The 16999-nt window shown below is 41.1% G+C and overlaps 1 pseudogene; it reads left to right on the top strand.

The window, feature by feature from the left end:
• Positions 1 to 418: 418 nt before the first annotated feature.
• LOC119528757 lies at positions 419 to 2348 on the top strand (annotated as a pseudogene).
• Positions 2349 to 16999: the final 14651 nt, after the last annotated feature.

Below are 16999 nucleotides of genomic sequence, written 5' to 3' on the forward strand. Positions count from 1 at the left end.
CAACCCCCATGACGCTCAGAAGGCACGAAGCGTGATGAATGAGTGTGAGGGGCACGTCGTCTTCTCCAGGACCAAGGCGGACTCCCCACCCAAGGACTGGGAGGAGCATGTCAACAGGACTGGCTAGACCATGACCAGAACAAGCTATTCAACAAGATTCTCGAAGATTTGCAGTCAGACGAACTTGCCCACTTGGCCAATGAAGGGGCTTGCTAAGAGCCAGTACCAGGCCCTGTGGCCAGAGACAAGTGTGCAAGGAGAGTGCAGAAGGCCCTGGTGATTGTGAGCTGGGACACCAAACTGAGCCAGTGGTTGCACACCAGTCTGGTGGAGACCTTGAGCCTGCTCACACTGGCAGTCTACTTAGATGCTCTATAGATGCTGAAATGGAAGATCCCCACCTTGACTGACTGGATGGATGCTCATGTCATCCAACACGAAGAATGGGCGGCGAGAACAGAGGCCTTGGCTCTCCTGCTGACGTGGTCCTGGGATGCCACTGAGGGAGTGCTTTCTCATAACAAACCAAGCAAGTTAGCTGGCTCCCCTCTGATTCTCATTGCCTCCTCTGGCCCCTCCTGCTCTGCATTCCCCACTTCACACTGCTGTGGGTTCTGGCCATCTCAGCTATCCTGCCTAGACAGTGTCATCCCAGTAGCCACCCATCTACTGAACCAGTGGCAGTGGGGTAGGGGTTCTACAGTGTCTTGAGCACATAATTGGCGTGGTGAGAAGCAAAGTGCTGAATATTCACAGCCATTTCCCTCACAAACCCATTTTCTTGATTGGCTGGAACATTGGAGCTTTGGTAGCCTGTCACATTTTGGTGATGAAGTGTGTCACTGCAGTTGTCTGCCTTGGGTTTCCTCTGCTGACCATGGATGACCCTAGAGGGGATGTGTACCACTCCCTCTTGGATATGTAGGCCCATATTCCTTGCAGTACCACCCCAAAACCATAGAGGATTTCCAAGAGAAGATTTGGGCTGAGAACTGTTTGGTGGTGGTTGGGAGAACTACTGAATAAGCAGAATAAGCAAAGCAAAGAAAAAAATTGGAGGTGTTGATGCAAAACATGGTGGACAGATGTATTCAGGATGAGATTACACATTTTCTGACCAGCATGCTCACACATGCTGAGGGCCACTTGGGCTCTGAACCTTGCAATCAGGCTGCTGAGAAGAAAAAGAAACCTCGCAACACAACCCATAGAGACTTGGCCTTGGAAGTCCCTGAGTGGGGAAATAGGCCTGCTTCCCCAGCCACCAAGCTGCCGGCCTCACCCTTGGACTCTAAGGCTCTCTCAAGTGTGTCCAGCAGCCTCACTGCCAGTCCCAAGACCAAAGAGACCACAGAGGCCTCTGCCCAGAAGTCCAGCCAGAAAGCAAGCTTGCAGCTGCTGAAGAGACACGTGCAGCAGACAGAAGTTGTCTGACCCACAAACAAGCCCAAGTTCCTATTTCAACAAACAGGGGAAGCAGAGAAAGAGGATCTTAGGGTCCAGATGAAGCGGCACCATCCTTCCAGGCCTCTTCCTGGCAGTAAGACCTCCAAGTACCCAAAGATCAAGATGTCCCTCATCTCCCAAGGAGACACAGCTGCAGGGCTGCATGCTCCTTCCCAAGGAGGAGCTCCAGAAGGAAAGAAACCTATCACCATGACACTGGGACAAGCTTCAGCTGGAGTCAAGGAGCTCACAGGGCTTCTCACCACAGCCAAACCAAATGCTCCTTCTGAGGGAGGCCACTCACCAGCCTGGTCTCTTCTGTGGCCAGTGGTGGTGCACACCTAGTACCTTGCACACCCTCCAGAGCCACTTGGTGGCCACCTCCCTTGGCACCACCCTCCCATAAGCCACATCAGCCAGCAACCTCCTCCAGGGCCTCTGCTTCAGTTTGCAGGATATCAAAAGGGAGATCTCTGGCCTCCTAGCAACTCCCTCCCCAGGACCAGCACCACAGACCAGCAGTGTGAAGTTTTCCCACCCCACCCCCCAACACACACCAAGCCTGGGTGCCATCACCATGGGCACAAGGTCAGTTGTCCATGCCATCCCTGTGGCCCTTAGGCCCTCCTCTTTGGGCACCACTCCTGATGGGAAGCCCACAACCATTTACCAGCTGCTGGGGTGGGGTCCTCACACAGTTGACAAGCAGCCTCTCTGGCCTGGCTCAGACCTCTAACCAAGCATCAGGCTTGAAGTTTCCAAATACCATCATACTCACACTATGGGGCCACCTGAGCAGAATTTCCATGCCAAGCCCCATGAGCTGAGGAGCAGCCATGTCAGAGGAACCCAACTCCCAGGCTCTGCTCTCCAGCTCTCAGCACCTGCCTACAGTACCCTGAAGATGCTGGGCCATGTGTCCTCTTTTACCAGGTCAGTGACGGCCGCTTCACAGTGAGCTCTAGGTACTTGTCTGTCCTGCTGTGCTGTCTGCTGCTCTGAAGACCTCTTTAAGATGGTCATGTTTGCCTCCCTGACAGTTATCTTCAGGGTGGAACCTCTGAGTCTTGTGACACCATTAGGCAAGGTGATCAGGTTCCAGAAAGGAGCACAGCATCCCCCTCCAGGATCTTTAAGTATGGGCCCCAAAATCCCTGGCCGCCTCAGTGGATTTGGCCACTCATGGGTCAGAGGCACCTCACCCCACCTTAGCTGTGATTTAATGCAACTGTCAGTGTTGGTCTGTGCACTACGTTTATTAAAGGAGTTTCCTTTTGTTTTAAAAAAAATCTTAACTACTATAAAACCATTACTTATGTAGGCTAAGAATTTGTACATGGCACAGCTGGGATGGCTGAACGCTGCTCCACCGTATCCTGGGCCTCAGCTGGGAAGATTCAAATGGCTGGGAACTGGAAACTTCTGAAGGCTTCTTATTCCTTTGTCTAGCACCTGGGGTGTGATGATTTGAAGACTGGACTCATCCTGGACTGTCAACCAAAGACCCTACACATGGCCTTTTCATGTGTCCTGAGCTTCCTCATGGCATGACAGCCTCTGTAAGTCAGACTTCTAACAAGGAGGCTCAGGGCTCAGGGCCTGGTCTTTTTTGACTGAGCTTCATAAATGGCACAGCTTCATTTCTGCTGTACTCTATTGATTGAAACAGGTATAAGCCCTCCCTGATTCAAAAGGAAGGGGCATACTGCCGCCTAAGTGGGACCTGTCTCCCAGGGGTGTAAATCTCCCTGGCAACGTGGGATATGACTCCCGGAAATGAATCTGGACTTGGCATTGTGGGATTGAGAACACCTTCTTGACCAAAAGAGGGATGTGAAATGAAACAAAACAAAGTTTCAATGGCTGAGAGATTCCAAATGGAGTTGAGAGGTCACTCTGGTGGGCATTCTTATGCACTATATAGATAACAGTTTTTAGGTTTTAATGTATTGGAATAGCTAGAAGTAAATACCTGAAACTATCAAACTGTAACCCAGTAGCCTCGATTCTTGAAGATGATTGTATAGCAATGTAGCTTACAAGGGGTGACAGTGTGATTGTAAAAACCCTGTGGATCACACTCCCTTTATCCAGTGTATGGATGGATGAGTAGACAAATGGGGACAAAAACTAAATGAAAAATAGGCTGGGATTAAGGGGGGTGATTTGGGTGTTCTCTTTTGCTTTTATTTTTTATTCTTATTCTTCCTGGTGTAAGGAAAGTGTTCAGAAATAGATTGGGTTGATGAATGCACACCTATATGATGGTACTATGAAGAGTTGATTGTACACCATGGATGATTGTATGGTATGTGAATATATCTCAAACTAAATTAAATTTGAATTTAATTTAAAAAAAAAAAAAAAGGAGGAGCCATAGACTTCCACCTCTACATGGAAGATGAGTCAAAGGACTTGTGGCCATGTTTTAAAAATGCTACAGTAACTTCATGGAACCACTTTAAATGTTCTGAAATCTTAGAATTCATATATGAGATAAATTTTATGGTTTTGCAAATTTGACAATCCTACCAATAATGAGAAATAAAGCTGCAAGAAATTTTTCTATACTCTAAAACAATAAAAATTGAACTTTTATCAGCCATCCTAGAGGAAAGATTGAATTCTCTTCCTGTCTTTCTAGAGAGAAGAGGCAATCAAATAATATGTACCCATATGTGCACATGTTATAAATCATAGAACTTTTCTGAATCCAAGTCTATTTCAAACTACCTAGTGGAACTCTCTGCCTTGATGTGCAACAGAGTTCAAAACCAAACTCCACTCCCAATTCACTAACCCCTCCATGTTTCCTGTATTAGAAACCCAATCTAGAAAATTCAAAAGCTCTTCCACTCATTCCAATTCTTACCACCTCTACCTCATAAATGTTAACAATTTGCCCACTCTTCCTTGCATGTGTCAGGAACCAATATTCTCTCACCTAGATTATTTTAATGGCTTACTACTTGGGCTCCATCTTAATTATTCACTCATTTGGCAAACAGTTATTGAGTATCTACTCTATCCCATGCACCATTGATATGAAGGTTTAAAATGCATTCCCTGCACTCATTCGACTGAAGAAGATGATAAACCAACATTTACAATATATTATTATCTTATAAGTCCTTGAAAGAAAAAGGACTTTTGCCTGTTTTGTTCACTGCTGTGTAACCAAGGACTTAAAGGGACCTGTTACCTATTAGGTATTCAATAAATAACTGTTGATTGAATGAATAAAGGAGTCAAGTGGCAGAGTTGGACACAGTTGGTATCAGGAGAGGCACCTACCTCAGAATGAGAAGAAGCCAAGGAAGGCTTCCCACATGATGCATTCCCCTTGGGTTTAAATACAAGCATCCATTTCTGGTCAAGTAAATAGAATATACAAAGGCACAGAAGCAAGGAGAACATGGGACAATTGGGAAAATGCAAAAAGTTCAGTATGATGTTTTTGATGTGGGTAAGGGCGGTAGGAAATTGGTCTAAAGGTTTTAACAAGAGTCTGATCAAAAAGGACATTCTGTGTCATGCTAGTGTTTGAACTGTAACTTGCAGATGATTCTGAATCATTGAAGGGCTTTAAGCAAGGAAGTGACCTGATCAGATCTTTCATTGATAAAGCTTACTCTAATGCAATGTCAGGGTTGAATTGGAGAAGAACAAGTCTGAAGATAGGGAAGACAGTTGGGTAGCCATGGTACTCTTGGGTTTCCAAAAGTGGAGTAAAGACGATACTACTCCTTTCTCCTTTTAAAAATTACACCAAACCCACAAATAGAATAAGAAACAGAAGCACAAACAACATCTTCAACAAAACTATAACTGCACCACAGTAGATGACAAAGCCTCCAAGATGCAGTGGAAGTCAAGGTGAAGAGCCACTTCAGGCAGATGGCCACAGGGGCACCTCAGACAAGGCCACAGGGTGATATTCTCCCAAATAGGTGGAGCTCCTGGAGGGGAACACTAACAAGATCTTGTTTGCAAACATGGGATGTGAGTACACAGACTCTCAGAAGGACTTTTCCCGGACCCAAACAAAGTCAGGAAGGGGAAATCGTACAGACACTCTACACTCCCAGGAGCGTATGGTCTGTTGGTGACATAGAATTGATTAATGGATTCCACATGGCAAGAAGTCCTGTTGGGGCTGATCCCTGTTGGCTAGAAAGAAGAAAAAGACATAAAGAAATCACAGAACTGACTTGAATCACAAGGAACTTTGAATGAGCACTGACACTAATAAGCAAAAATACAATCAATACAAGGAGAATAGACAAACTATTGGTTGTCGGAAATTTTATTTCACCTCTCTGTCCACAGAAAATTAAGTGGACCAAAAAAATAGACACAGGTGACCTATATAACATATTTACTAAATTAAATTTAACTGGTAAGTATGCAACTCTACACACTAACACCAGAAAAATGCACTATTTTTCAATGCTAGTAGCACACTGCCAAAAATTAACAACATATTAAGCCACAAAGAAAACTGTAATAAATTTCAAAACTCAGAAATAGTACACATGATATTCTCTGATCAAAAGGAATAAAACTAAAAACTAAATCAGGGACCTTACCACTTGCCTATATAATTTAGCAAAAAAAGTAACTGCAGTAATATAGACATAAATTTAGGACACCCTGAAATTAGACAATGAGAAGGAAGAAACAAAATCAACTGGTAAATCTTTGTGGTGGTTAGAGGTAGGAGCCAAGAAAGAGGGAATTGTCTATGGAGACTTCTAGGCTTTTCACTTAGGAAATGAGTGGATCCTATTGTCATTTATAAGCATTGAGAGTATATTTGGAGGAACATCTTTTAAGGAAAAAATGAGTTCATTTCATTCAAGATGAGTTTGAAATTCCAATTAGACCTCAGTGGGCAAGCCTTTGAATATAGCAGTCTAAATACCAAGAGACAGATGGGAGCAAGAAATGTATATTTGGAAAACTACTGTAAACACTGGCTAAGTGACACTTGGGACTTAGATGGGATCCCTCAGAGAAGATCTTTATGAGAAGATAGGAGCACAGGAGAGAGTCCTGGAGTTCACACATAGCAAAAGGAAGTGGAAGGAAAGGATTTAGGGAAAGGGACACAAAAACATTTTTCTCTTTTTGTAGTGTTTATCACACTTGTAATTATCGGTTTCATGTCCATATTTTCTGCTTTACCCTAAGCTGCATGAGGATAGGGACCAATGTCTAATCACTACTTTAATTTTGTGCCTGACAAGTGTCCAGTAAATAGTAGGTGTTCAATAAATGACTTTTGAATGAATAAATGAAAGAATCAATCCAAGGTAATGCTTCCGTTTGCATCTACTCTCTTTCCCACCCCCTTCCTACTCTTTTACTGAATTTGACCCATCTTATACCCTCTCTCTCATACATCCATCTTCCCTCCTTCATTAGCAGTTCTCTTTGTTTTCTGGAATACCTCCAAGAAAGGATAAAATACAGGAAATATAAATCTTTACAAATACAGTGCTCAAAAAAGAAACTAGAGAATTAATACGGGGTCTAAGGGACCCAGAGAATATACCAAGGGTTGATATTGGTAGAGCAAACCACTACTTCTTAACCATTTACATGTCAGGATACACATAGAAAATAATATTTGCAGCACACTGGGGTAAAGAGAGGAGCCTGTGCATGGGCTAAGACAAGCAGCCTATGGACTGCAGGGATCGACATGCAGGTACAGGTATGCCTCTAAACCATTTGTAGTGCATAGGTTGGGAAGTTCTTGCTTAGACAGTCCTCTTTTAAGGCCTTCCCTCCATTTCTGTTTTTTAATTTTTATTGGGATTGTTCAGATACCATACAATTATCCAAACACCCAAAGTGTACAATCAGTTGCCCCTGGTACCCTCATACAGCTGTGCATCCATCACCGCACTTAATTTTTGTTCAATTTTTAGAATCTTTTCAGCACTCCAGACAAGAAATAAAGTGAAAGATGAAAAAAGAAAAAAAAAAACAAAGAAAAGGAAACTCGAATCCTCCCATATCCCTAACCAACCCCCCTCAATTGTTGACTTGTAGTGTTGGTATAGTACATTTGTTACTATTTATGAAAATGTTGAAATACTACTAACTGTAGTATATAGTTTGCAATAGGTATATATTTCTTCCCTATATGCCCCTCTATTATTAACTTCTAGTTATATTGTCATACATTTGTTCTGGTTCATGGAAGAGTTTTCTAATATTTGCACAATTAATCATGGACATAGCCCACCATAGGATTCAGTTTTATACATTCCCATCTTTTGACCTCCAACTTTCCTTCCAGTGACATATATGACTCTGAGCTTCCCCTTTCCACCTCATTCACACACCATTTGCACTGTTAGTTATTCTCACATCTTGCTACCGACACCTCTGTTCATTTCCAAACATTTAAATTCATCTTAGTTGAACATTCTGCTCAGACTAAGCAACCGCTCCCCATTCTTAAGCCTCGTCCTATATTTTGGTACCTTATATTTCATGTCTATGAGTTTACGTATTATAATTAGTTCTTATCAGTGAGACCCTGCAATATTTGTCCTTATGTTTCTGGCTTATTTCTCTCAGTATATTGCCCTTGAGGTTTTGTCATCAACCCACTTCTTTTTTGTAAGATGATTTTGTTCACACACCATACATTCCATCCTAAGTAAACAATCGATGGTTCTCTGTATGGTCACATATTTATGTGTTCACCACCTTCACCACTATCTATATAAGGGCATTTACATTTCTTCCACAAGGCAGGAGGGAGAGTCAAAGAAGGTAGAGACGAAAAAGAAAGAGGAAAAAAAATGACAGCTAGGAAGTAGCAAAAGGAAAAGTAACCTTAAATCAAAGTAGAGCAAAGAGTCAGACAATACCACCAATATCAAGTGTCTAACATGCCTCCCCTATCCCCCTCCTTATCTGCATTTACCTTGGTATATCGCCTTTGTTACATTAAAGGAAGCATAATACAATGATTCTGTTAGTTACAGTCTCTAGTTTACGCTGATTGCATCCCTCCCCCAATGCCTCCCGATTTTTAACACCTTGCAAGGTTGACATTTGCTTGTTCTCCCTCGTAAAAGAACATATTTGTACATTTTATCACAATTGTTGAACACTCTAGATTTCACCAAGTTACACAGTCCCATTCTTTATCTTTCCTCCTTTCTTGTGGTGTCTCACATGCTCCCAACCTTCCTCTCTCAACCGCATTCATAGTTACCTTTGTTCAGTGTACTCACATTGTTGTGCTACCATCTCCCAAAATTGTGTTCCAAACCACGCACTCCTGTCTTCTCCTATCACTCTGTAGTGCTCCCTTTAGTATTTCCTGTAGGGCGGGTGTCTTGTTCACAAAATCTCTCATTGCCTGTTTGTCGGAAAATATTTTGAGCTCTCGCTCATATTTGAAGGACAGCTTTGCTGGATATAGGATTCTTGGTTGGCAGTTTTTCTCTTTCAGTTTCTTAAATATATCATATCACTTCCTTCTTGCCTCCATGGTTTCTGCTGAGAGATCCGCACATAGTCTTATTAAGCTTCCTTTGTATGTGATGGATTGCTTTTCTCTTGATGCTTTCAGGATTCTCTCTTTGTCTTTGATGTTAGATAATCTGATTATTAAGTGTCTTGGCGTAGGCCTATTCAGATCTATTCTGTTTGGAGTACACTGCACTTCTTGGATCTGTAATTTTATGTCTTTCATAAGAGATGGGAAATTTTCATTGATTATTTCCTCTATTATTGCCTCTGCCCCTTTTCCCATCTCTTCTCCTTCTGGGACACCAAAGATATGTACATTCTTATACTTTGTTTCATCCTTAAGTTCCCAGAGATGTTGCTCATACTTTTTTCATTCTTTTCTCCATCTGCTCCTTTGTGTATAGGCTTTCAGGTGTTTTGTTCTCCAGTTCTTGAGTGTTTTCTTCTGCTTCTTGAGATCTGCTGTTGTATTTTCCATTGTGTCTTTCATCTCTTGTGTTGTGCCTTTCATTTCCATAGATTCTATTAGTTGTTTTTTTGAACTTTTGATTTCTGCTTTATATATGCCCAGTGTTTTCTTTACAGCCTCTATCTCTTTTGTGAAATATTCTCTAAAGTTTTTGAATTGATTTAGCATTAGTTGTTTAAATTCCTGTATCTCAGTTGAAGTGTATGTTTCTTCCTTTGACTGGGCCATAGGTTCATTTATCTTAGTGCAGGTTATAGTTTTCTGTTGTCTAGGCATCTGACCTCCTAGGCCATCCCAATCAGGTTTTCCCAGACGAGAACAGGCTCAGGTCACAGAAGGAGGAAATATTCAGTATCTGGTTTCCCTGGTGGTTTTTCTTAGAGGATTGATACACCTGTGCTTTTCTGCCCGGCAGGTGCACCTGTCAGCCTGTCAATGGCTGGTGTAAGAGGGTGTGGCCTGTGGCTCTCCTCCCCCAGGCTTTGGGGTCTGGTTCCGGAAAGGCAGGCAGTAGAGCTGGGCCCCTCCCTTTCCTCTTGGGAAGCTATGCCCCCTCCAGAGAGGTCACTGCATATCAATAAGTTCTTTGTTTCTCTGACTCTGCTGATCAAAGTGTTTTAATTTTAAAATGGCTGAGGCTGTCTTTACTGCAAAGTGCTGCAGGCTGAAAATGGCTGAGGTTTTCTCCACAGAGAGAGAAAGGGACAGAAAAGCTCCCAGTTTCACCCATCAGCCAGAGATAGCACCCGATCCTCTGGGCTCCCTGTCCTGAGACAGATATGTCCCTCGATTCTCCCAAGGTCAATTGTCACCAAAAGCCTCTGTCTACTTGTTGAGGATTCGCTGTCTGTATTGAGCAGTTAACATTAAAACCCCAGTTGGAGCCTGGATGGGAGAGTGCTGCTCTCTAGCACCATGAGGCTTCCATGAGGGAGGGGCTCTCAGCTCTCAGCTCTCTGCTCTCAGTATGGGTCTGCAGTTTTACTTACAGATTTTATGCTGTGATCTTGGGCATTCCTCCCAATTCAGGTTGGTGGATGATGAGTGGACAGTCACGTTTGTCCCCCTGCTGTTATTCCAGGTTATTTACTAGTTTTTTGGTCATTTATGAATTGTTCTGGGGGGGGACTAACAGTCTTCCCCTCCTCTCTATGCCGCCATCTTAGCTCCTCTCTCCTTCCCTCCATTTTTAATATTGTGCTTTTCAAAGTGTTACAATATTTGTGGGCAGGTGCTTTCCTAAAATAGAGAATGTAGTGTTATGGTAGAAATCAGAGTACCCAAGTGGAAGGCAAAGTCTTTACAGCATTTTTTATTACCAAAATAATTTTTAATCCTGCAAACTCCTTAGGAATGAACTATATCCTTCCTATCAATCCAAGAATTTATCTTTTCTTGAACATAGCCAAATGCCATTTTGGAGGGAAATACAAAGCTGTTTTATTCCTTCTAGTCACTTATAATTAAGCTCTCTTTTTTCTTTTCTCTTAATGATAACTTGGGCAAATTTCAGCCCTTTTTGGTCACCTTTGGTCTTTGAGCCCAGTGCAGTTTAAAACTTTAGTCTCAAACATGATTGTAAGTTATTACCTTCCTCCACTGTTTATCAATTTGTAGCTTAAGGTGTGTGTGTGTGAGTGTGTGTGAGTGTGTCTGTAGCAGGATAGGAGGACAATGATCTTCTCCTTTACTCATGCTCTCTTTCTAGCATCTTGGAGGATGGTTCATGGTCTGCTTCTAGGACATTGCCCTCTGACTCCACTTTAAGGCCTCATTCCTATGAGGAGCATGGATGGTATCATAGGGGCATTGATGATCTTATTATCTGGCCATGTGTTGGTGGTGGGGAGGCCCCTCTGGATGAATATGGTTGTGTCCTGATGCTGGTTAGCTTTCCAGTTGTGGTGGTCTTAGTGAGGACAGTTTGTGTGATTTTCTGGGATAGGTGTTCATTGTCACATTGTATCACTCTGACAGCATGGATATAGAGGGGTATCACTTATTTTCTAAACTCTTCCAATGATTACGTCCCTACCTTCCTCTTGGAGTGGAGAAGAGGGAACCACCTTACTTGGGCAATTTTGTGGCCTTAATTCCATGCTCTTTGAGTTGAGGTCATGAGAACTTCTAAAATTTTTTTCCATGCCTTCCAAGGACTTTAGGGCACTTGGCTAACTGCCCCCTCCTTTTTTTCTTGTATTATTCAGTGTGCATCAGAGAAAAAGAACTGCTATGAGTGATACATAATAAAGGATTTAATATAGGGGCTAGACCTTACAGAATTTTGGAAACTGAGAGAACAGGCTTTGCAGGATATTTCCTCTTCATCTAGAGTTGAACCTGAAGTCACGTAGGTTAGCCAGGTTGGGAAGGAAAACTTAAAGTGGATAAGATCAAGGGCAATTGAAACCAAGGTCTGTCTTTCTCCACCTCCATTCTTCATGCTACTGGTGACCTGCATAAAATCAGGTCAGCAACAAAGTGAGTGAGCTAACCCCTGTGTCTGGGGCCCTGCACTGACCTTCAGAGAGTAAAACAATATGGCTGCTGCTTGACTTTAGCTTCCAAATTTCACACAGAACATTTGTTATGGACAGCACTAACAGAGAACCATTCAGGGAAGGGAATTCTGAGAAAAGTAGCCATAGATTAGCTAAGTTGGCAAAGTACAGAGCCACCATACCCTTCTCATTCTGTAAGAATGGTCTGCTTAGGAAACTTCCTGCCAGATCACATAGCTAATAAGTGGCAGAGCCAGATTCAAACCCAGGCAAACTTTTCTTAACCACAACACTACATTCTCTGCTTTAAGAAAACACATGCTCACAAATTTTGTAATACTTTGAAAAGAACAGTATTAAAAATGGAGGGAAGGCCTTAAAAGAGGACTGTTTAGGCAAGAATTTCCCAACCTATGTGCTACATATGGTTTAGAGGTGTATCCTTACCTGCATGTTCGATCCCTTCAGTCCATAGGCTGCTTGTCTTAGCCCATGCACAGGCTCCTCTCTTTATCCCAATGTGCTGCAAATATTATTTTCTATATGTATCCTGGTTGAAACATAGTGGTTTGCTCTACCAACATCAACCCCTGTTCTCTGGGTCCATTAGACCCCATATTAATTCTTGAGTTTCTTTTTTGAGCACTGTATTTGTAAAGATTTATATTTCATACATTTTATCCTTTCTTGGAGGTTCTCCAAAGACAAAGAGAAATGTACTTTTTTTTAAAATTAAAACAAAACAAATTCTATGTTTCAGTGACCATATGAATCCATTGGACACTTTTCTAAATCTAAGATACATCTGGAGTCTTTGTGATCATATTTTTCCTATGTCTTAAAACATTTTGCTATTTCATCATCATAGAAATTATTTCATCATTACTCATCAATTTTTCCTAAATAGGTTAAAACATTCAAAGTATATGAAAAGAGAGGAATGATGAAATCATCTAGAAGGATAAACCTAAAATAAATTGTTTCTATTATCCTTCACTTTTCTTATTTTATTGCCCAAGTTTCACGTCGTCTTTCAAGGAGGTATAAAAAAGAATGGAGAGAGCATCTTTGTTCCTTTTTTCCCCTTTCATTGATCACAGTTGAAAATTCAGAATTTTTCATTTTCCATCCATAATGGCAAAAAAAAGAAAATTGACCGAGGATGGTGCTTCACAGTTATTAGCCGTATCAGAACAGGAATGCAAGGACACAGCACTCTAGTCCCTAATAATATTAGTGAAAATGATCACATAAGTGAAGTCTCAGTCTTCACATGACAATACTTTAGATGGATTTTCTCAAATCAAAAATCAGTCAGTAAACAATAAGAAAATATGGTATTCTCTTCCAGTTAGCCACGTAACAGGAGGGACTTCATCTTGCAGTATTTCACAAGAAACTGGACCATCCTGCATTACTAAAAGGATGACTATTCTTTATCTTTTATGAGGTTTGCCCACCAGAATTTCTTTGATAAATTCATAAGTGGAAAAATGCTGATGGCAGCTATGTAAACAAAAGTGATGAGAAGGAAATATGTAATATGTAATGAAAACCTCATTGAAATAATCATCTAATTGCTGCCTATAAATCTAAAACTAAAAATGTTTTACTACTATGGAGAAGATGGCCATTCTTTCTGTGACTAAATTATGAGCCATCAATGTTTTCAAATGTATTTCATTTTGTCAATATAAATGTTGTTTAAAGTCTTACTAAAATTCTTAACATAGATTTTTTTCCCATATCCCTTTTTTCTTGCATCTATAATTTATTTTTTAAATGGCTTAAAAATATTTTAAAAATAAAATGGTTTCCTTTGGACACAGAAGACAAATAAGAATGACTCAGGATTAAGGATTTAAAAGAAAAGAATGAAACAGAACACATTTTCTCCTTAAGATTGACTGTACTGTTGTATCCATGGTATTGAAAAATTTGATACAAGACGGGGGAAAGTACTAAATCTAAACCTGAGTTAAGACCAAAGGAAGAATAAATTATCAGTTTAGAGTCAAAGCTGAAGGATATGAAACGACTAAATATATGCCAAGGGTGATTGAATTATGATTTCATTCAAAATCTCCTTCAGACCTGTCTTTATAAAAACAAATAAGCTTGTGAACCCAACTAAGCGTAAATAGTCTGAGCACAGAATACTGAGCTTAGGGAGCTCACTAAGGTCCATCACTTGAACTCCCTGATAATATTTGTTGACAGTGTCATAGAATTAAAGTGAATGTGGTTCATTTCATGTGAAACTGCATGAAAGATGTAAATCACCCATCTGAAGTAAGCATTTAAACCTTTGTAATGAGGAATTCTATTGTTAAAAAAGTAAATTTTTTTTTCTTTCATTTGAATAAAGATACAGCTATCTTCCAGGGTTCTTCATTGCAATCATTTAAAAATAAAACAATTCCATCTTAAGGAAAATGGAATTTAATGGAAGGATATCATAGGCTCAGAAAATGAATGGGAGTCTGAAGAATCAGATTCTAACTTTCACCAAGATAAGGATCAATAACAGGAAAAGAAGATTCCTTGAAAGAAACTCGAGGTACCATTCAGAAAAATGTGAGAGGCAGCTATTATTAATTAAAAACAGAACCTATCACAATGGAAGAGGAAAGAAAGAAGGTTTGTTAGAAAAAAATCAAAGTATGAAATCAGTCATTTCAGGGACCATATACAGGTCACAAGAATCTGAGAGAGACACAGACTAATAAGAAGTAAATTACAGAAAGTTTGGATCCTTGCCATTGCCATATAGAATGAGCCAAGAACACTCCAGAGTCCAACTGTGCTGGTTTAAATTTGTTATGTACCCCAGAAAAGCCGTGTTCTTTTAATCCAGTCATGTGGGGGCAGACCTACTGTGGGTGGGGCCTTTCGATTAGGTTGTTTCCATGGAGATGTGACCCCATCCATTTGGGAGTAGATCTTTGTCCCCTTGCTGGAGTCCTCTATGAGAGGATAAAGGGCAGAGACATTTTGGAGAGAGCTCAGAGAAGCTAAGATATGTAATCCAGAGTTTGCCCTCAGGAGAAGCTAAGAGAGAAGCCCAGAGATGTTTTGGAGAAAGCCGTGGAAACCAGAAGCTAAAACCCGGGTGATGACTAGCCGACACCTGCCATATGCCTTCCCATGTATCAAAGGAACCCCATATGTCATTGGCCTTTCCTCAGAGAAGACATCTTACTCTTATTGCCTTAATCGGGACATTTTCATGGCCTTAGAATTGTAAATTTGTGAACTGTTAAACCCCAATTGTAAAAACCAATCCATTTCTGGTCGATTGTGTTTTGGCAGCTTTAGCAAACCAGAACACCAACTGAGACTGAACTGTGCATGCCTCCCTCCCAATTTCCTTGCTGATGAAGCCACTACTTCAAGTTAATTATATTATAGTGAGAAAATCTACTTATAAATGAATAATCTACACCTCTCCCATTTGTTCTCCTTGTAGCCTTTCCTATTTCATTTAATGACTCTCCATCCTTCTAGATATTCAGGCCAAAATTCATGGAGTCATGATTCCTCTCATTCTCTCACATCCTACATTCAATCTATCACAATTCCTCCTGGATACACCTTCAACTCATATCCATAATCCCACTTCTCACCATCTCCACTGTTAACACCTAGGTCTGAGCCAACTTCACTTCTCAACTGCAGCATCCACTTAAGGGGTCTCTCTGCTTCTGTGCTTGTTCGCACTCCTGCCATCGCCACAGCCAATTCTCAGCACAGTAGTCAGAATGATTTTAAAGTATAAGTCAGAACATCTTTCCTCTGCTCAACACCCTCCAAGAGCTTCCTGTTTCATCCAAAAGAAGTGCCAAATCTTTACAGTGGCCTAATGAACTGTACATGCCACCACCACCCCCCATTGCCTCTCTGCCCTCGTCTCCTACCTACATCCCCCTTGCACACTCTGTTCCCAGCACACTGGTTTCCTTGACTCACACACACCAGGGATGTTCCCACCTTAAGGCCTTTGCTCTCATTGTTCTCTCTGCCTGGTTTGCTCTTCCTGCAGATATCTGCTTGACTCATTCCCCATTTCCTCCAAGATTTTGCACAAATATCACTTTCTCAATGAGACCTACCCCAACCATCTTATTTAATACTTCAAATACCCTAGTTAAACCCAGCACTGCTACCTCAATTTACCCTGCTTTTCTTTTCCTGTTCTCCATAACATTTATTAATCTCTAACATACTATATAATTTACTATCATTTTTTTTTAACTCTCTGCCCCACTAGATATTAAAATCCAGGAGAGAAGGATCTTTGTTTTATTCGTGGTGTATCCCCAGAAAAATATGGCAATGTATTGCCATATAAATATGCTGTCAAAAATATTTGTTGAATGAATGAAATAAATAGTAATAAGATGTGATACAACATGTAAAGTAGTTAGTTTCACTTTGGAGCAGGGTTTGATAAGAGGTTGGGAAAGATTTGTCACAGACTAAGGATAAGACCATGAGTGAAATAAAGTGAGTGAAAGGGTTACACTGGACTATGTGGTGCAAACTACTGAATAAAGTTCAAAGAGGCCTTCTTTTTACGGAAGGGGAACATCTTTGTTTCTATGTGAAGGACCTTAAATTAGAGTAATTCTTTGGAACTCTCTCCAGGTAAAGAGGAGTGACTTACTTTATCAGTGAGTTTTAGAAACAAAGTGTGGGTATATTAGTCTCCTAGGGCTGCCATACGTATTACCACAAACTTGGTGGCTTAAAACAATAACCACCAAGAAATTATTTCCTCACAGTAGTAAAAGTCATAAGTGTGAAATCAAGATGTTGGCAGACTACACTCCAAAGGCTCTTTGGAAGAATCCTGACTTGCCTCTTCCAGCTTCTGGTGGCTCCAGGTGTTTTTGGCTATGGTTGCATAGTTTCAGTCTCTGTGTCCTTTTTCATATGGCCTTATCCCCTGTGTGTCTGTCCTCTCCCCTTCTGTCTCTTAGAAAGACACTTATCATTGGATTTAGGGCCCACTCAAATAATCCAGGATGATCTCGTCTCAAGATCTTTAACTCATTTGTATCTGCAAAAATCCTTTAATCAA

This window comes from Choloepus didactylus, chromosome 3 (assembly GCF_015220235.1).
Source record: "Choloepus didactylus isolate mChoDid1 chromosome 3, mChoDid1.pri, whole genome shotgun sequence".
Classification (NCBI taxonomy): Eukaryota; Metazoa; Chordata; class Mammalia; order Pilosa; family Megalonychidae; genus Choloepus; species Choloepus didactylus.